The sequence below is a fragment of the Lissotriton helveticus genome, chromosome 6 (genome assembly GCF_964261635.1).
Source record: "Lissotriton helveticus chromosome 6, aLisHel1.1, whole genome shotgun sequence".
Lineage (NCBI taxonomy): Eukaryota > Metazoa > Chordata > Amphibia > Caudata > Salamandridae > Lissotriton > Lissotriton helveticus.
The window spans coordinates 647625166-647645686 of NC_136067.1; the positions used below are offsets into that span (position 1 = coordinate 647625166).

The 20521-nt window shown below is 42.9% G+C and overlaps 1 long non-coding RNA gene across 1 annotated transcript in view; it reads left to right on the top strand.

Annotated features, from left to right (window-relative positions):
- Positions 1 to 19599, top strand: part of LOC144762826 (uncharacterized) — a 253799-nt gene extending 234200 nt beyond the window's left edge. The window contains exons 2-3 of the long non-coding RNA XR_013596146.1: positions 17489 to 17563; positions 19506 to 19599. This is a non-coding gene — a long non-coding RNA (uncharacterized LOC144762826). The remainder of the gene's footprint in view (positions 1 to 17488; positions 17564 to 19505) is intronic.
- Positions 19600 to 20521: the final 922 nt, after the last annotated feature.

Sequence of the window (20521 nt, forward strand, 5' to 3'; positions counted from 1 at the left end):
AACAGATTAAAGCAGCTACGAGTCCTGGAATCCCAGTACATCATCCGTCTGGATTCAAGAAACCCCTTTGGCATGAATGAGGATGAGGAATTGCATGTGCATATTGGCTGAAGACCTTATATTAGGCCTTGAAACTACCTTACCTGAACCTCTTCCTGTTCCCATCCCCAGCTGTTGTGTTTGCTACGTCCAACACACACTATCCCATTGGAGAGGGCCCTCTCTGATGATAGCTGTGGAGTTAGGAGCTTCACAGATAGCTTAGACAAGATGACTTCGTGGTAACCCACCTGGTCCTGCACGTGTGGTAGTTCGCACTCTGCAAACAACCCATCACCATCTCACTTTTTTTTTTGTTTGAATTTGTTTATTGGGTTTTAGGTTGCATTTACATGAACAATACGACATTGATCAATCAAGGTAAACGAGCATTACAAAAATTAAAGTCATAGAGATACAATTGGGGACGTGGATTCTGTTTGGCATTTCCCAGTTCGGGGTCATTGTCTGTCGATCGTCCCTATCTGTGTGCTTTGGTAGCATGTATCACGTGGCATCCCACCATAGCGTATGCCCCCCTCCTGGGCGGGACCGCCTCGAACATATTAGTCTGTCAACTGCACCCGTGGGGGGGTGAACTCGTGCTGTGTCAGGCACTGTGGGATCGGTGCTATAGGCATCGGCTATGTGGGTGTGATTTACAACAACATGTGGCATCGTGGTGTCTCTATGCGTGAAGTCAATCAGTGAATAATATATACGGGTAGCGCTCTGTCTAAATCGATCTTGCCTTCTTACCCAGAAACTAGGGGGGTGAACCGATTAACTTGGGAGAGGGGTGGAAGTGAGGGAAGGACGGGAGGGGGGTTTCTAGGTCACCGTGTCCAAGCACAGAGTACATATTCTCAGGTCTTTAGGTATAGGTCTATAGCGAGCATCGTTGATTTGTGTCTGGGTGTCGGAGGGGTCGCTGAGTGTGGTCGCTCACGACAGGTATGTAGAATCCGTGACATGTTTATGTATGCATGGGGGTCGGTGTTGTCGGTCGTGTCTGGGATTGCGAGGTTGTAGGTGACTCCTGAGGGCGTGTCGCCTGTGTGAAGTTATATAGTAGTTGAGCCCACTCCAGGGATATGGGATGTTTGCGGTGTCCCCGTACCTCCTCCTCCCGGAGTATCTCTTCCTCCGCCTTACCCCATTTATTTACCGCGCCGATCCATGCTGCCTCTGGTGGTCCCGTGGGGGCCCTCCAGTGCATGGCGATACCGCGTTTCGCTAGGAGGATTGCTAGTGATAGGAATCGGCATTGCGTTTTCTCAGTTTTCCGTTTGCGGAAAATTCCGAGTGCGCATGCCTCCCATGTGTTCATGGTGGCAATGGTCGTGACCTCTTCTAGGGTTCGGTGGATCACGTCCCAGTACCGGCGGAGAGTGGGGCAGTCCCAGAACATGTGTCTGAAGTCTGCCCCCGGGGTTCGACATCGTGGACATTCGAAGTGGGTGTCCGGGAAAAATCGTTGGAGGCGGCCCGGTGTGAGATAGGCCCTATGGAGGACGTTGAATTGTATGTTGCGGAACCTTGCGTTTCTGGAGACTTTTTTGGGAAATTCCAGGGCTGACCTCCATTCCCCGTCATGGACCACTCTGCCGAAGTCTGTCTCCCACTTCTGGCGTAGAGACTGGAGGGACGGGAGGAGTAAAGAGTGCACCGCCCTGTAGAGCCATGTTACTAAGTGTCTCCCCACCCCCATGTGCATGATCGCGTGAATCACTGGATGTGTCGCGGGTTCACCGGCCTCCGGGTTCCAGTGCGTACTGCTGCTATCTAATAATTGCCTATGGAGCAAAAACTGTCCCGGGGCAGGTCGTATCGGTCCATCATCTGCTCAAACGTCTGTAACTGTCCGTCTTCGAACAGAGATCCGATCTCCGTGACCGCCAGCTCTGTCCAAACCCGAAGCGTGCCCGGGGAATAATACGAATCCCTGCGAGGAAAACCCGCCAATGGCAACAACGGTGAATACGGTGGCTGTGTTTTGGACATGCGGTGTATACGCATCATGCACGTTCGGGCAACGGACACTTGCAAGGGTCGAGTCCGCAGGGGTTTAGTGCCTGGCAACAAAAGTCTGACGATCGCGGCTTGCGAGAGAGGACCAGTAGCTGTGATGGTTTCCCCTGTGTGGCGTCCCGCCATCCAGTAGGACAGACACTGGAGTTGGGCCGCTAGAAAGTATGCTTCAAAGGCCGGCACTCCCAGTCCCCCCTCCGTGGTAGGCAGGTAGAGTGTGGAGAGCGCCACCCGTCTTCGACCCCCTCCCCATATCAGGTCTATCAGGAGAGTGTTCAGTTCTCCGAAGAATGATCGAGGTGGGATCACTGGGAGATTCGCGAAGCTATACAACAGGCGGGGGACCATAATCATTTTTGCCAGGGCCACTCGGCCTATAGGCGCCAGTGGGAGTGTCTTCCAGAAGTTGACCGCTGATCGAAGACCAGCTAGCGTCCTACGATGATTCCCTGTGGATAAGTCCTCCGGGGTGTGGTACAACCGTACTCCCAGGTATCGGGGGGCGTCGGCAATCCAGGCGAGTGATTGGGTACCCATTCGAATTTCGAAGGGGGCCATATGGGGGCTCAGCGGGTATATGGAGGATTTCCCCCAGTTGACCCTTAGGCCCGACGCTTTCGCAAACTCCTCCAGCGTCCTCCAGATACACGTCAGGTCGCTCGTGGCATCCCTAACATAAATCAGGAGGTCATCTGCGTACAGAGATACGCAGTGCCACGAGTGCGCTAGGGGGATACCCCAGTCTTCACCCCCTCGTCTTAGGCGTATCACCAGAGGTTCGACCGCCAAGGCGAACAAGAGGGGTGACAACGGGCATCCTTGTCTAGTCCCTCTGTCCACGGTAAATTCCGAGGAGATATAGGTGCCGATCCGGACCCTGGATTTGAGTTGTGTGTACAGGAGCTTGGTGTAAGCGATGAGGCGGGAGCCAAAGTTGTTCTTGGCGATGACTTCGAACAAATATGGCCATAGGAGGGTGTCAAATGCCTTCTCGAGGTCTAGTATGAGGTGAGCTGCATTCGGGAACTGGGCTCGAGTTATGACGTGGAAGAGCCTACGGAGATTTTGGGATGTATTGCGGTTTGGCACGAATCCGTTTTGGTTGGGGTGGACCAATTGGGGCACGACCTGGGCATACATCGTCGCTAACAGTTTACCTAGGATTTTACAGTCTGAGTTAAGTAATGTGATCGGCCTGTAGGATGTTGGGAGTTGGGGGTCCCTGTGTGGTTTTAGGAACGACACTATTAATGATTCTCTGAGGGAACGTGGGAGGACTCCCGCTTTGAGTACGTCTTCGAACATTGTCGTTAGACGTGGGGCAAGGTGAGCTAAGAAAGTCTGGTAATATTCGAGGGGGAAGCTGTCCATGCCTGGGGCCTTGTTTCTGGCTAGCGTCCCTATCGCTGCCTTAATCTCGGTCTGTGTTAATTTCCTGTCTAGGTCCTTCCGGAGCGCTGGCGAGACTTGGGGGATAGGCAACGGGAGTAGGAAGTTGGACACCACGAGGGTGTCGCCGTGGCTGGAAGTCTGGTATATGTGCGAGTAATATGTGTAAAAAACCTGCATGATCGCTATCTGGGATGTTCGCAGGTGACCGGCCTGGTCTGTGATTTCCGTGATAGGTTTCGTTCGGGGTCCTGTCGAGTTAACCATGCTAAGAGTGTGCCACCCCTGTTGCCCTCCCGGTGTACCCTACTGGCGTATTTTCTGAAGTTATATTTACGCAGGTCCCGCAGTGTCTCGGCGTATTTTGTCTTAGCCTCTGCTATTTGCAGCTGGGTCACCTCGCCGCGGTCATCCGCTTGCAGCATGGTTGCCAGCTCCTGTTCTGTAGTGTGTAATGCGCGTTCTAGTACCTTTCGTACCCCTAGCACTTGCTGAATGCAGTGTCCCCTCGCCGTCACTTTGTGTGCATCCCACTCCACGAGACTAGAGGACGCCGAGCCCGCATTGAGTCTGAAGTGTTCCTGCAGATGTTCCCCGTGATCATGTGTGAATGCCTGGTCTGTGAGGCACTCCTGAGGGAGCTTCCAGGTCGGTACTGGGGGGTGGGGCGGTTTCCATCGAAGGGTAAGGGCATGGGCGTCATGATCGGAGAGCACTCTGCCTAGGTAGTCTGTGTGTCTGGCTTTAGCGTGTATAGCAGGTGAGCATAGAAATCGATCAAGTCTCACGCGAAGGTCGTGTGGGATGGAGTGAAATGAGTATAGTTTCGTCGTGGGGTTCAGCGCTCTCCATGTGTTCCGTTAGTGTCCAGTGTCGAACCCACGCATTGAAGAGCTCCGTCTGTCTGTATATTGGTGACCGTGGTGGCGGGGGGCGGGACCGGTCGAGGGTCGTGTCTAAGACACTGTTATAATCTCCTCCCAGTAGCCAAGGGGTGTGGGTGTGGTGTGCCAGCGTGTTCGTGAGTCGAGACCAAAAGGCGTTCTGCTCCACATTGGGGGCATAGATGCTGCCTATCAGGATAGGCTGTCCATCCAGTTGTCCTTCCAGTAGTACATAGCGCCCCTCCTTATCTACCACCCTGGACTGTTCACGGAAGGGGACTCCCGGTCTGACCCAGATCAGTGTGCCCCTGGCAAATGCGGAGTACCCCGTGGCACAGATCATACCCCTCCACTTCCTCTGTAACTTGCTGGCTTCCGCTGTCGTCAAGTGAGTCTCTTGTAAGAGAGCTATATGTGCCTGCTGTCTTTTTAGATAGGCATAGACTGCATACCGTTTGCTTGCCGTGTGCAGCCCCCTGACGTTTAGTGTGATGAAGGTAAAGTCCGTGTTAGGGGGTTTTGTCATGTGAGAGTGTCAGTAGTGTTGGTCGGTGCACCCGTCACCCTTCGACTATACCCAGAGCCACTCTTGCCCGCATCACCTCCCTTCATACATGGTTCCACCGTGACCAAATTACCATCTCCCGTGTAGGTATCAGGGTTAAAAGGGAAGGGACGTAACATGTAAACAACATATGGGAAACAGTCCCAACTGCAGGGGCCCATTGCAAGGCACGATGAGCCCAAACTGTACATCTCGTACTGTCTCTAGTTCGTTTGGTGTGAGGGGGTGGTGTAGCGGTGGAGCCCTGATCTCGGGTCAAGGCCACCCGCCACATTGTGTCTCTGCGTGTGTGTATGCTGTCACCCATACCTTAGGCGTGTCTTCCCGGCGTCCCTCGTCGGCTAGTTGCTCCGCCATCTCAATCTTACCGCTGGTTGTGTCAGCCGCCATCAGATGAGTGTATCCGCCGTCTGTGGGGTCACCAGTGGCGGGGAGGCGGAACCATCTCTGGAGGTGCGGACGTCACTCTGACCCTCATCCTCGGATGTAAAGATGTGAGGGCCTCGATCCATCTCCTGTTCGGCGTCCAGTTGCCTGACCTCCGCCGCTGCCTGAATGGCTTTCCGACGGTCAGCTATGATTTGTTCCAAGTCCGGGACGCGTTTGATGCTGGGCGACGGCGGTTGATTCATCTGCGTGAGAGTGACCTTTCTGGATCGGAGTCGCCGCCGTTTGTTGGACGCAGAGCTCGACGGTGTATCTTCGCGGTCTGATCGGGGCTGATTGCGATGATTGCGATGATGCGATGATCCAACCAGTGTCTCACCTCCGCGGGGTCCGTGAAGAAGTGTGTTGAATCTTCATAGATGATCTTGAGGCGGGCCGGGAACAGGAGGGCATATTGTATCTTATGTTGACGCAGGGCTTGCTTCACTGCCAGGAATGTGGCGCGTTGGTGTTGCACTGCTTGAGAATAGGACCCTGTATGCTCTTTCTACTGAGAAGAACGGCGTAAGGTCTTGGGCTCGGGTGAACGTTTTTATCCAAGTCTCTATGTATCGAATAGGGTCCTCTTTCTCCACTCCCTCCGGCAGGTTGATCAGACGTATGTTGCTCCGACGGGAACGTCCCTCCAAATCGTCCACCTTGCGTTCCAGGAAATTGACCTTCTCTTGTAGGTCCTTGATGGCTTTTTGATTGAGCTGGACCTGAGGTTTCAGTTCATGGAGCGTGTGACTCTCTTGCTTCACCTTATCTGCCAGCTTCCTATGGTCGTCGCGTAGTAGGGTGATGTCCGAGGCCAGTTCCCCGAATTTGGTTTCCATGGAGACTCGTGAGTGCTCGATGGCCGCCAGGACTTTGTCCAGCTTCGCGGACATGTCCGATTCCTGCGGAGGACCTCCGGTCTTCGATCCGCGTGAGGGGCCCGGGGAGGGTGATCGTCTCTGAGCTGGCGCCGGCGTCATGGGCATTGTCCGCTGTGATCGCCCCATGGGTGGTGTGGGTGACCTATCGATCCGGTCCGGCCTGCTAGAAGTGATTCAGACCTCTGTCTGTAGCGACGCTGGGCAGACTGGGCTTCCGAGGCCTCCTCCGTTTAGTGTTGCTCCTCCAGGCGGGCCCCTTGTCACCCGGTCGCGGGGGGTCTGTGGTGTGCCCTCGACCGGGGAGGCGGGATGCTCTCTGCGTGGGCACACCCCACACTTTCTGCGTCTCTCTTGTGCTGCCGGGGTGGCCGGGGCGCTCCCCCACGCCACCCGCCACTCCCAGTCCCTCCGCCGAGGGCAGTTACAGCAGGTCAGTGTTCCCCAGAGGGCCTCGGATTGGACGTCGGGGACCCGAATCGGGCATTAGAGCTCACCTCGGGGGCGTACGTGTCGTTACTTCCTGACTCCCTCCGCCGCGTGGCTCCCCGGTGGCACTCTATGGTGTTGGCTCTGGGCACCAGTCTCGAGGGTCTCCGCAGGGCGCGAGTGCCGTCCTGCACCTCTCCCTCGTAGGATCACCCAGGCGGCGCCATTTTGGGTTGGGGATCTCCCGGGGTCATCCGTGGGCTGCCCCTCCGGCGTCCAGCACTGAGCGGCCGGGTCCGCACCGGCTTCCGCGTGCACTTGCCGCGATGGGTCGCAAGGGGGCGCCCCCGCCCAGGCCCCCCGCGGCGGTGGGATCACGCGCAGCTTTCAGTCCGTCGGGTCACCTCGGCGGGTCCGGGGACCACGATTCCCCCCTGTATACCGCTGCGCCCAGCGTGCGGCAGCGTATTCCAAATGCGGCGGATGGCCAGCTAGGCGTGCAGGGCGCTCCGGATCCCGGCAATTGGAGGGATCGCGCCGGCCTCCCGGGACCTCTCGTGTCAGTCCCTGGGCGCCGCCATTTTGGGGGAGGTTCGGCCGCGGTCGTCAGGGGTCAGTGTGGGCGCGTCCCGGACACACCGCCACTGTCCGAGGCTCCCTAGGTGGTCCCGGGAGTCTCCCACAGCAGCTGAAGGCGGCAGAGGTGCATGTTGGCAGATTTCATCATCGGCGTGGCGGGCAGCCGACCGGAGCTCTAAGGGAGCCCGTCCGCCATCTTGGCCTGCTTAGCCACCCATCACCATCTCACTTTTGGTTACATTTCCCCTTTTCCCTTTGTGCACACAACCTGTAACCCACTTTTTTAACGGCACAATCACACCCACAACTATACTCTTTGGGGTAGGTCTGAATAGGCTGTCAACAGATAGTATAGGGTTCACTTCTTGCACTAATCACAAGTGCTAAAAGACTTATTTTAGCACTACTTGTTTTTATCAAGCCATATCCAAGGATTGGCTTTAGTCCCCCTACAACTCCCTCTATCCCCTCGACCAAGCTCCACCTTCCCAAACAGGAAAATTTAGACTAGGTCTCTTGGCAGATTGACACCATGCACATAGGTAGCGTTGTAGCACTAGCGCATTAGCTATGATTAATCCCCTATATATAGACGAGTAGGCTACTTGGCCAGGATGAATACTCTATCTTTCTTCTTCTTGTTTATCACTGTGAAATGTAAATTTGACATACATGTAATATATCTGTCCCTGCCAGGAGGAGATACGGGGCCACTTGGCCTAAATTTATGTTGGTTTTGACTCTAATATTGTGCAAATGTATGGAATAATACATCCAGTGCGTTAGATTTATTTACACAGGCCACTTGGCCAGACCGTTAATTTAATTTAACTAATTAATTTAATCAATTCTACTCACTCAGTATTATGTACACACCTTTCTTGTAATTTAATCATGAAATGTGGTTACTTAAATCTAAGCACTATAGTCACTTCACTTATTGCACCACAGAGTCTTTCTCCTACTCCATTGTAGTTCCTACTGGATTTGTAGTTTGTTTTGGAATGTGGTCCTATGTCAATTTCCACTACTTCCTTGGTGCACTTTAAAATGGTGATTGTTAATTTATGTGGTTGGCTAACGAAGAAGTCCGCCTGGTCGAAACGCGTCGCCAATAAACGATTCTCACACGGACCCTGGAGTGCGAGTCTTTTTGTGTTTCCTCAGAGATATCAGTGGGGGAATCCTTTCAGATATATATATATATATATATATATATATTACCTACTGGCGGTCGCCAGTAGGTAGTTATAGTTAGGACCTAGTTTCCATAGGAAATCCGCAACATTCTATTGGGAATAACTTTGGACCTGGTGGATGAATGTTTGCGAATTTCCTCAAAGAAGATGGCTCGGTCCGCTCCGCTCATTCTGTGAAAGTTTTGGGGGGATTGGTGAAGTGGGGGCTGAGATAAAAGGGGGTCCCAAAACATGTTTTTCCCATGTTATTTTCCATAGGACGTTTAGACACGGCTACAGCTCGAACGGCTGAATGGATTTATAAGAAATTTGGTAGAAAGGTAGAGTGTGGGTCGCAGATCACGCTTTTGTTTAAATGGTGTAAATCCGTTCAGTAGTTGCTGAGAAAATTAAAGGTGAAATCAGTTATATATCTGTAAGCGCGCACGGGTACGCGCACTTATGCGGGTGTGCGCGAGCGGCATTCTGATTTGCTGTTTAACGTCTGTCAACATTCGATTCGGAGGAAATCAGGAAGTGTTGTCCTCCATTTTGTTAGTGCGAGTGAATATATAATACAGAACAAAGGGTTAGTACATGGAAAGGGGAGAAGGTAGAGATTGTCTCGCCGGGTAGGTTTTCTAAGGGGGTGCAGTATGGACCCTGAACGCGAAAAGACCATTTTTTTGGGGGAGAAAACATTTGCGGGGTGCATGCATTCGGTCGCACACCCCTATTTACAAGACTGTGAAAAACTATAGTGGTGAGAATGGAAAGGGAGCAGGGTGGAGAGTGTTTGATTTGGTAGATTTCTTGAGGGGTTTATTAAGGATGAGGAAAGTCTAAAAGTAGCTTTTTATCGTAAATAAGTTACGAGGTGCGCGCACTCGGTCACGCACGGCGATGAAAAAACATAAAGAAAGATGGAGATAAATTACAAGTTTGAGTGTTTAGATGTAAGGTGGCTCTTAAAAGAGCCCTTGTGTTAATTGAGTTTTTGTAGAACTTATAAGTATGTTCCGATGCAGAGTCTCATGTTACAGAGGAAAATTCTATTTCCCTCATCCGTGAAATGAACACCATCTCTCCGATAGATGCTTTCCATGTTGAAACGTAGGTTGTTGTTGTACATAGAACCCATGTTATATTCTCTGAGGAAAGCAGAAACAGATTTATTTACATGTTTCCTTGCTTTCTCAATCTGTGGACAATGTTCATTGGACCAATTCCATTTTTGTCTTTGGCATATATTTGAATACACCAAGACAGTTCGAGGAAAAAGTGACATCAATTGAAGAAAGGTGTCTTTTAGAAGCATTTCTAGACCTACACCTGTTAATGTGCCTAGATCATTCCCACCACAGTGCACAATTATCAGGTTAGGTTCAGGGAGATGCATAAAAGTTTTCACCAATGGTATCAATTGGTGACATTTTAATCCTCTTTGCCCAATCCACGTAATCTGCACATTTGGTAAGTCAAGGTTAGAAATTCGTCTGTTTGCAGCATATTTTTCACTCCAGTGAATATAACTGTGTCCTACAAGCCAAACCTTCATTTTCAAGGTAGATGCAGTAGTATTCCGATGGGTTCTGGAAGTGGAATGGCAAGTAGATGGTGAAAGTCACGATAAAAAAAGTGTGTGAGGATTGGTGTTAATGAAAAACTGAACATGATTGGTTAATTGATATACTTCAAGATTGAAGACTACGCTGTATGTTATAGTTTTATTACAAACAAATCTTCCATTGGTCGTGCAAAAAAAAGAAATGTAAAACAAGAGTGGATAGGCAGGTGTGTTTGGAGGGAAATTACCGTTTTTGCTTGGATTTAGAACGTTGAGATATGAACTTTTGACCTGTGCCTTCAGCCAGGTGCAGAATGAGCTGTTACCATGGTAACAGCCAGAGAAGGCAGAGGGTGAAGGGTGACCGTTATGTGACTTTGAAAATATTGAAAGGATAACCAACTGAAATGTTAATTTGAATATGAAATTGTGCGGGCACAAATATGATTGGTTGAAGAGACATATATGAGTGTGTATTGACAGAAAACCTATGCCATTATTCTTTGGTTGCAGTGATAGAAGTATTATTGAGAGCTCCGTCAAACGACTATCGTATTACAACTATCATTGTTCTACATCTGATAAAGCATTGGTAAAGGTGAGTGTATAACTGATTGTTTCATGATGTACTGTTAAATGTGGTTTGATCACTATATTTGATTTTTTGAGTTTGTGTGTGTGTAAGGAAGCACATTTTTGAGTTACATACAGCTTGAGATAATTTCAACTAATGTTCCATTTTATAATATCAATGTTTTGGAACATTGTATCTTTGTAATTATTACATAAAAATTACAATTAATTAATTTGATTAAGGATAGTGGAGTTCAGTCATGTTTTTAAGTTATGAGGTACTGTTAGGTCTATGAATTAAATGACACTTAGAGACTGATCTGCAACGAAATTAGGGGGGGAGGGAAGGACGTAAAAAAATAATTTTTTGTAGGGGAACATGAACGTGTAATCAGTAGGTAGAGTAAAGGTGGAGGGGGTCAAATAATGGGTAAAAGAAGTGCAAGGCCAAATTAATATTGGAATAGTTCTTTATAGAGGTGTGAAACGCTCAGGTGCGGCTCTGTGTGTATCTGGGATGTGTGTTATTTTGGGTTTCCACAGCAGACTTGAGGGGGGGGAAGGGGTTGAAGTTCTGTAAAGTTAGTGGAGGTTGTGCGCCGTTTCTTCACTTTCTTTTAAGTCTGAATTATAGTTTAGGATGTATTTGTGGTAAACTAAATAAAAAGAATATAAAATGTAATGAAATAGACAGAAATTAATAAACATTTGGGAGCGTTTAGACATAATTTGTAAAGTTGGTTACCGATCAAAAAAAAAAGGAATTGGTAGAGCATTGATAATGCATGTAGAGAGAAAAAATGTTGATTAAATGTAATATTGTTGAAAAAAAAGTGGTAAAGCTTTAGGTATTTTAAAATTTAAGTTTGATGAAAAAAGTTACAGTATGGCTTAGAGCCGAGGGATGCAGTGGTGGGGGTGGGGTGAGAAGGAAAGGTGTCCCAGTATAATCAAATGAAAAATTGTGACCATGAGGTTGTACAGAGGTTTGTGGAGTATATGCTTTTAATAAATTGAAGTAGAAGACCAAATATATATAGAGGTTTCTGTGTACCACAATGTGAGAGACCATTTTTATCTGACTCTTGATTTCCATATCAGTTGCTTTGTGTTATCTTAGTGTGTGTATGTGTGTGTGTGTGTGTGCGTGCGTTCAGTCTGAGCTGAGGAAGTTTGTTCTGCAGGCAGAGACAGTTGTTACAGTGGAGATGAAAGGGTGATACGTACTGAAATAGGATATAGCGTGTGCTCTGTGGATGCGGGGGATCTGTGATTAATACACTGAGTGAACCATATCTGCGGCCAAGTTTTGTTACAGTAATAAATAATTTTTTTGTCAGAGGTACGATTGATGCTATGGTTCACAACTCGTAAAGAAAGGCTTGAGTGACCGTCGCAGGCCAGCGGGTTAAAGTATGAGAAATTCAGGTTGACAAAAGAAAACATGATTTGAGTGCAGTTGAGATTACGTGAAACACATGAATACAGTTTTAGAATATATTATTTCAGTTGTAAATATGAGTTAAAAGAGGGAACGTATATTTTTCAAATTTTTATTCAATAATGCAGTGTTTTGATACGAAGATTTTTATTTAATACAAGTAAACATAATATAAAGAAAATAGTGGGAAAAGTTAGTAGTTCATAGAACACAAATGATGGAAATGTAGTATGAAGCAAAATGAATAACGTATAAAAAAAAATGAAAAAGCCTCGCAATGAAATATATTTAATTATATTGCATGCAAGAAGGTGTGCTTTGATTTTAAATTCTGTAATCATATATGAAAATATAATTGGTTAAATATCACTTCATTAACAGTTAATTTTCAATATACGAAGCGGTAATAAGCTTCTTGTATGGTATTGTCAAAGGAAATGAAAAACGCGCCAAAAGGTAGATTTTGACTTGAGGTGCATGTATGTTATCTGTAGGAACGTTCGAAAATCAGGACTCAGAATAACTATTGTTTTGATATAATTTTTTGAAAGGTTTCAGTACACAATGTGTGATACAGGTTGATAAGCAAGGGTAATATCAGGGTAATTATAAACTTTTCAATTGTGAATGAAAAATCTTTCAATAGCCATCAATTAAAAGCAGCACATGTGTGTGAGGCGGAAATAAGGAGTAGAAAGGGAGAATGGTGATAAACCATATACAATCATATAAAAAGTCATTGTAACTATAGACATTTGTGAAGGCACATTTAATGATATTTTACGCAGCCTTGGTACGACAACATTTTAAATCAGATAAGATAACATAAGGTAGTGATCTGTTGTAATTAGAGCATCATGAAATGTTTTGAATAAAATCGAGGAGGTGTGAAAAGAAAATTAAGTCCACATAATTAAAAAAATTCACACCAGCCGGAAATTGCAATGTCCAATGTTAGTAAAGTCAATAGGTCATCTTTTATATAACATATAAGAATAAAAAAAAATAAGTAAAATTAGGAAGGTAAAAAAAGTCAAGACGTCAATGGTTTGCAGAACAGCTATACTTGCATTGAATAGGCAAAGTAAGTGGCAACTGCTTCTAATAGAAAGTCATTGTTATCATCCGAAAACAAGTCGGCCATCCAATTTAAAAGAGGAAATGAACAAACATGGTCATTAATTAGTGGAGCCTCTAGTTGCATCAGAGGGCAAGTCGGTGAATTTTCAATGTAGCTGTGTGCCAAGAAATCTTGCGCCGCTGCGAATATATTCCAATGACCCAGAACTCCATGTATCGCTGCAAAGGCCATAATCCCTCCGTCGGAACAAAGCTGTTCATGATCAAGTAACGGATTCATGAGATGATTGTAATTCACTTCAGGAGACACCGAGTTGCAGAGACATAAGTCCAGGGCCCACATGAAATCACAGCTCAGGCAATGAAATACAGGTCGCACACAGGTGAAATAGGAAAATCGAAATGATAATCCATATGATGCACTCAAAGTCGCGAGTGGTAGGATGCCATAGTATTCAAGCATCTTGTGGCGAAATAGTTCTAAGTGTTCCAGCTCGTTTCCAAAGGCGGGACGGACCTCCATTTTGTAATAACGAAAATAGGAATAGAAAGGTTGCAGCTGCTGGTAATAGATGAGGATGTCCAGAAACAAAGATCAGAGAGTATGGAGTGAGAGTAGCAGAATGTCTTTAAATAATTTGGTGGAAAAAAAGCACAAAACCATTGGTTAGTAGTTGTAAAAAAATGTGTGCAGCTGGGAAGTGGAGGAGCGTTAAAGATTATGAGTCACCTTAGAAAATTGTAAAGGAAGGTCACTATTTAATAAGATATGCAGTTTTCTACGAGTGTTAGCTAAGTGAATGAGATATGTTTGTGAACAGATGCTCGGGTAGCTTGATTTTGGGACAATAAGGCTGTTGTTCAAGTTTTGGGATGGAACTTTGAGTTCAAGGTCGTTTTTTGCGCCCAGATGCACACATGAAGGTTCTCATGCGTGGGTGGGTGAAGTTAATTTTTAGAGAGAAACATATGCAGAGTGACTACTTCAGACTAAAGCTTGTCATTTAAAAAGTCAAACTAATTAACATTGCTTGAAAATAAATAGTTACTGTTGAGTGTTATGGTAAAATTAAGCATTATAGGGGATACCGGTGTAGCTTTGAAAACACATGCAATATTACAGCGCTTTATGTTAAACAAGTTATGCAATTGGTAGTGCTTGGATGTGTACGATTATGTGCGACATTGATATTTTTGACAGTGTGGGCCTCATTTATGAAAATTTTGCACTATAGATGCGTTTCTTTTTCTCATGTTAAAAGTGACACACCGCAAGGGCTTCATAAATAAGGCTCTGTGGAGCAGATTTATGAAGGCCCTGCGCCGCCGGTGCGTCACTTTTTCCCATGTTAAAAGTGACACACCGGCGGCGCAAGGCCTTCATAAATCTGCCCCTGTGTACTTATGACAAATGGAGAAATGACGTAATGAAATGATGTTAGGTGAGTGTAGTGTAATTACGGGACGAAAAACCTTTAAAGAGAATTACATTTAGTATGGAATAATTTTAAATTTTTTCCACAAACTAAGGTATAAAAAAATAGTAACTGTGTTAGCGGAACTGTAAGTTGAAGTTTGATAAAGATTAATGAAATAAGTAAATTTGGGGGAATTTAATATGTGCAGATAATAATCTTTGAGAAAAGGTAATAGTCTACAAACTTGAAAATAGAGGTACGGAATCCAATGCGCGCACCAAGTAACTTTTTATGGAGAAAAAAAAAGTTTCGTTCAAAATCAGGTTCCATACTGGACTACCTGATAAAACTTACTCGGTTACATAATCTGTACCTTCTGTCCTTTCCATGTTCTAACCCTTTGATCAGTACAATACATTCACTCGCAGTTACAAAATGGCGGCGAACACTTTCGGATTTCCACTGATTCTAATGTTGGCAGATGTTAAACAGCAAATGAGAATTTTATAAAGTGTATATTTTTGTAATTTTAAAAAATAGGCAAAGTAAGTAAAGTTAAAGATCTGAAACGATCTTTAAGTGTCGTCTGCCTTTGCATCATTAAATTTTACTTATAAAGCATGTGAATCACAGTCTTGTAAATAGGGTTGCGCGATCGAGTGCGCGCACGACGTAACTTTTTACTGAAGAAAAAAATGTTGTTTTGGCCTTCAAGGTCTATAGTGCATTCCCTGAGAAAAAATAGTCGCTTAGATAATGTGTACTTTTTTCTCTTTCCATGTTTTCACCGTTTGTTCGGTAGAATATATGCAGTCGCATTAAGAAAATGGCGGCAACACTTCTTTATTTCTTCCGATTGGAATGTTGACAGACGTTGAGCAGCTAATTATAATAAATGCTATAAAAAACGGTTGCAATGCATGTATATTGTTAAAAAGTCAGCGATATTCATGCAATACCGAGCTAATGCTCCTAGCCATGTTATCTAGGTCCCATTGGATAAAATGACTTGATCAGTACAATATATTCACTCGCAGTTACAAAATGGCGGCGAACACTTTCGGATTTCCACTGATTCTAATGTTGACAGATGTTAACAGCAAATGAGAATTTTTTAAACTGTACATTTTTGTAAATTTATAAATTAGGCAAAATAAGTAAAGTTAAAGATCTGAAACGATCTTTAAGTGTCGTCTGCCTTTGCACCATTAAATTTTACTTATAAAGCATGTGAATCATAGACTTGTAAATAGGGTTGCGCGATCGAGTGCGCGCACCACGTAACTTTTTACTGAAAAAAAATTTTATTTTGGCGTTTATCGTCTATAGTGCATTCCCTGAGAAAACATACTCGCTTAGATAATGTGTACTTTTTTCTCTTTCCATGTTCTCACCGTTTGTTCGGTAGAATATATGCAGTCGCATTAAGAAAATGGCGGCAACACTTCTTTATTTCTTCCGATTGGAATGTTGACAGACGTTGAGCAGCTAATTATAATAAATGCTATAAAAAACGGTTGCAATGCATGTATATTGTTAAAAAGTCAGCGATATTCATGCAATACCGAGCTAATGCTTTTAGCCATGTTATCTAGGTCCCATTGGATAAAATGACTTGATCAGTACAATACATTCACTCGCAGTTACAAAATGGCGGCGAACACTTTCGGATTTCCACTGATTCTAATGTTGACAGATGTTAAACAGCAAATGAGAATTTTTTAAACTGTATATTTTTGTAAATTTAAAAAATAGGCAAAATAAGTAAACTGAAAGATCTGAAACGATCTTTAAGTGTCGTCTGCCTTTGCACCATTAAATTTTACTTATAAAGCATGTGAATCACAGTCTTGTAAATAGGGTTGCGCGATCGAGTGCGCGCACCACGTAACTTTTTACTGGAAAAAAAATGTTGTTTTGGCGTTCAGGGTCTATAGTGCACTCCCTGAGAAAACGTACTCGCTTAGATAATGTGTACTTTTTTCTCTTTCCATGTTCTCTCCGTTTGTTCGGTAGAATATATGCAGTTGCATTAAGAAAATGGCGGCAACACTTCTTTATTTCTTCCGATTGGAATGTTGACAGACGTTGAGCAGCTAATTATAAAAAATGCTAGAAAAAACGGCTGCAATGCATGCATATTGTTAAAAAGTCAGCGATATTCATGCAATACCGAACTAATGCTCTTAGCCATGTTATCTAGGTCCCATTGGATAACATGACTAAAAACTGCTCAGGGCAGATGTTTGCTTTTGGAGATATTCATGCTTAGCGCAAATATCTGCAAACTTCGTAATAGGCGATAGTAATGTTAGCGCCTGTTTCCAGTTGCTATCATCTTGCCACGTTCACTTTAGGATATCATTAGTGATAATTATTACTGAGAAGCAAAGTGGCGCACAAGATGGTTGCTATCTGCTAATAGGTGTTGCAAACTGGTGTTAGCGACAGCTACGTAATAGGGAGATAATTTTATCTTCGCTTTGTTGGCTCTTGAAGGCAAAAAAGTGGAGATAAACTCCCTTGATAATATGCCCTATTTGGGGGAATTCAGAAAGTGTGAAGCGTTATGTTAAAAAATTCCCTGCACATAATGTATATGTATTTACATAATAAATATAGAAAGTAAGGTTGTGTTGTAGTGCTTATCAAAAATATTGCATGTAGTTTCTTGGTAATGTTTGTTAAATTACATTGTATATAGTGATTGATTTAAAAAAAATGTAGGGGGAAAAATTTGATAAAAAATGTGGTTCACAAAGATATCTTGGGCTTTATTTATGAAGGTGTTGCGCCGCCCGTGCGTTATTTTTAACATGGAAAACAGTGACGCACCGGTGGCGCAAAGATTATATAAATAAGGCTTCTTAAACATAGACTTTATGATATATATTGGATAGAAAATTAAGGAATGTATATGATAGGTATGATATTTGGTAAAATGGGTGTATGTTGTGAAATATATATGTGTGTATTATGTTAACTAAAATTCAGTTGTGTATTTTTTTTAGAGAGTGTTTGGTGCTGAAAAGCAATAGCCTGACATTGAACGTGACAGTATAGAAACAGAAAATCTTTTTTTACAGGTGAGTTGATAAAATTAAAATGATAAGTTATTTGTGAGAAGATTATCATAATATGCATGTTTTTAAAAAAAAAATTAACACTGCTTCTGTTATACATAACGGTTTTAATTTGTACTTTAAACATATCTAAACATGCTTGTAGTACATATGTATTTTGAAATACAATTTTATACTCAATTGTTACCATCTTTTGATTGGCCAGGTTCATGTGTTATTTTATATACAGTTTGGGTTTATCTATTCTTTGACTGTAAGAGTTTGCTGTTTACCTTGGTTAATTTTTGCTAAGTCATCATTAACTCTCAACTTTATGCTGTATCATTTGTGTACAGTACTGATTGAGTAATTATAGAGGTATATTATGATATGGCTGTTGGCGTGATGGACAATTCGGATGCATTTTTTTGACTGTACTATCTATTTGCATTCTATTATATGCATTTGCAGAAGTGTATTATGATGAGGTCAGTCGGACGCCATCGAGGGAGTAATGGTAGGGCCTGGGAGCGAGGGAGGGGGAGGTGTAGGGTACAGAGATCTAAAATATGATACATAGATAAATGTAGGAAAGTATATATTTTAATTAATAAAATAATTTTTCCAGTGTACACAGCATCGCAATTTGGAATGTAGTGCACACTGCAAAATGTATTTAAATAATTAAATTATGTATTTACTACATATTATCTATATCCTGGTTTTTAGGTCCCTCCAGCAAAGATCTTTCTCTCTTTGTCTCCCTGACGCACCATAATTGCCTCCACGAGTTGCGACTCATTGTGGTTTCATATGATTATGATGAAATGTTTTACATTAGATGAAATTTACATGACGAGTATGTTGTTAAATGTAAAAGCAACTGCCTCTGTGGGAAGTAGCAATCGGTTTAGTGATTGTTTAATTGGTATACTGTGAGTTATTCTTTCACTTTGCATACAGTTTGAATGACAGTTTATAGTGGTAAAGTTAAAAATAGATCTGTACAATAAAATTAGAAAGTGTTTAAATAGTTCTACAGCCTGAAATGCAGAAAGCAAATTTCACAGTGAAATATATTTCTGTAGCACAATTGTAATTTACAAAATTAAATAGAAACCTGTTAATCTCTAGGATAAAAGTATCTGTTTCTTAATAAAATAAAGATGAAGGTATTATAATAATCAATGTAGTTAATGACTTTAAAAGTATGAAAGGGTATGTAGTGAAAAGAGTACTCAAGGTAATCATTGGTTAACTAATTATAAAAAATATATAATCTAGTCTTTATATTTTTTTAAAAGGAGACAGAAGATAGAAAATTAATAAAAACATGGAAGATTTGAATGAAAATGAGAATATCAATTTTGAAATGGCACAAGAAGTCCTAGAAGAAATACTTGAAGGAGTATTTGAGGATGAGATTTCATCTGAAAATGAGGACTTTTTGGACAGCACATTTGACAGTGCATACTTAGAGATGGTGGAAGAAGAGAATGTGGAAGAGGAAAATAACAATGAAATATCAGATGAAATAATGCTAAATGTGATTATAGAATATGAATTATTAAATGGATAAAATTATTTATGATTAAATAAAAAAAAAATTATTATTGTTGTACTCTTAATAATTATTCTCTTTTTTAGGAATGACAGTAAAAGTTGTGCAAAGGTGGATAAAAGATTAAAGTTATAAAAATAAAAAGTATTAGCAACATCGACAATGCTTGAAAGTCAGAATAGTACTTATATGTCTCAAGAAAAATAAATAAAACAAAACATGTGTAAGGATAACATAGATATGGAGTGTCACAAATTTAGAAACAATATTCAATTTAGGATTTGCTACTCTGACCAGAGACTGTTTCTTTGTCTTTATTCAAGTTATAAAATCAAGTATTGCTTATAATTTGTATGGTATATGGAAGTAGGGGTCTATAATATTTTTTAACTTTTTTCAAAACAGGTTATCATTGACATCAGAAACATCAATCAGTATGCCGACGAGAAATGAGAAAAGAAAGCTGTATAAAAAGACATACCATTTGAAGAGAAAAGAGGGACAAGATTTACGTACACAACAAAGGACGGACAAAAACAAGAGTGCTCCTGGTAAGAGCAGTAAGGAATTTAAAAAAAAATTGTGTCAGAGAAAAAGTCAATTGGATAATATTGCTAAGGAAAAACAGTTTTCAGGATCTACAAGGAGAAATGGACAAAAAAAGAAAACTGTGTTGGAAAAGAGTGGTGAAGAAAATATGTACAGTAAAAGACGTACAAATCAATTTGCGGAAATAAGGAAACGTATGTTTCGTAAGAGAGTTGTTATGAATTTATTACAAAAGGAAAAAGTTTCTAAAAGGAAATCTGCTTTTTATAAGAAAAAAAATATATAGAGGACGTTCTGGATGATGCGTTCGAGATAAAAAAAATTGTTTATTTTAGTGCTGAAAAGAATAAATACACTAAATAAGGCAATTAGAGTTTTAAAAGCTAAGAGTAAATGGAAGAGACACATAAATAGAAGTAATTTTTGTAAAATCTTTTCTGGTAAATGGATGCATACTTCAAACTCTGAGCCATTTTTTAATGAAGAGAGTTACTTTCAAAGTAACAAGTTGTTGCATGCAGTTGATACCAGTGGTCGAGTGTATGAAGTAAAGGATGGCTGTCCTATTGAGAAAGAGAAAATTGAGGTCAGAAATACAGAAGGGGAAATAGGTGGAGAAGTTTTACAGGGATCTGTTCATGCTCCTGTTTATAGTTGGAATTGTAGCAGTATTTGCAGTGTGCGACAGGATTCAATTGATTTCTTTCGCAATTTCTTACGTAAGTACACTAAGGAAAGTTTAAAGAAAAAAATTGTACTGTTGCAAGAATTAGATCGGTGCAGAGTGAGAGAAAAAATAGGTTTGCAAGGACATTCCTTGGCTTGTCTTTCAAAAAAAATATGCCAGAGTGTTTTTCACCATTTTAGGATGT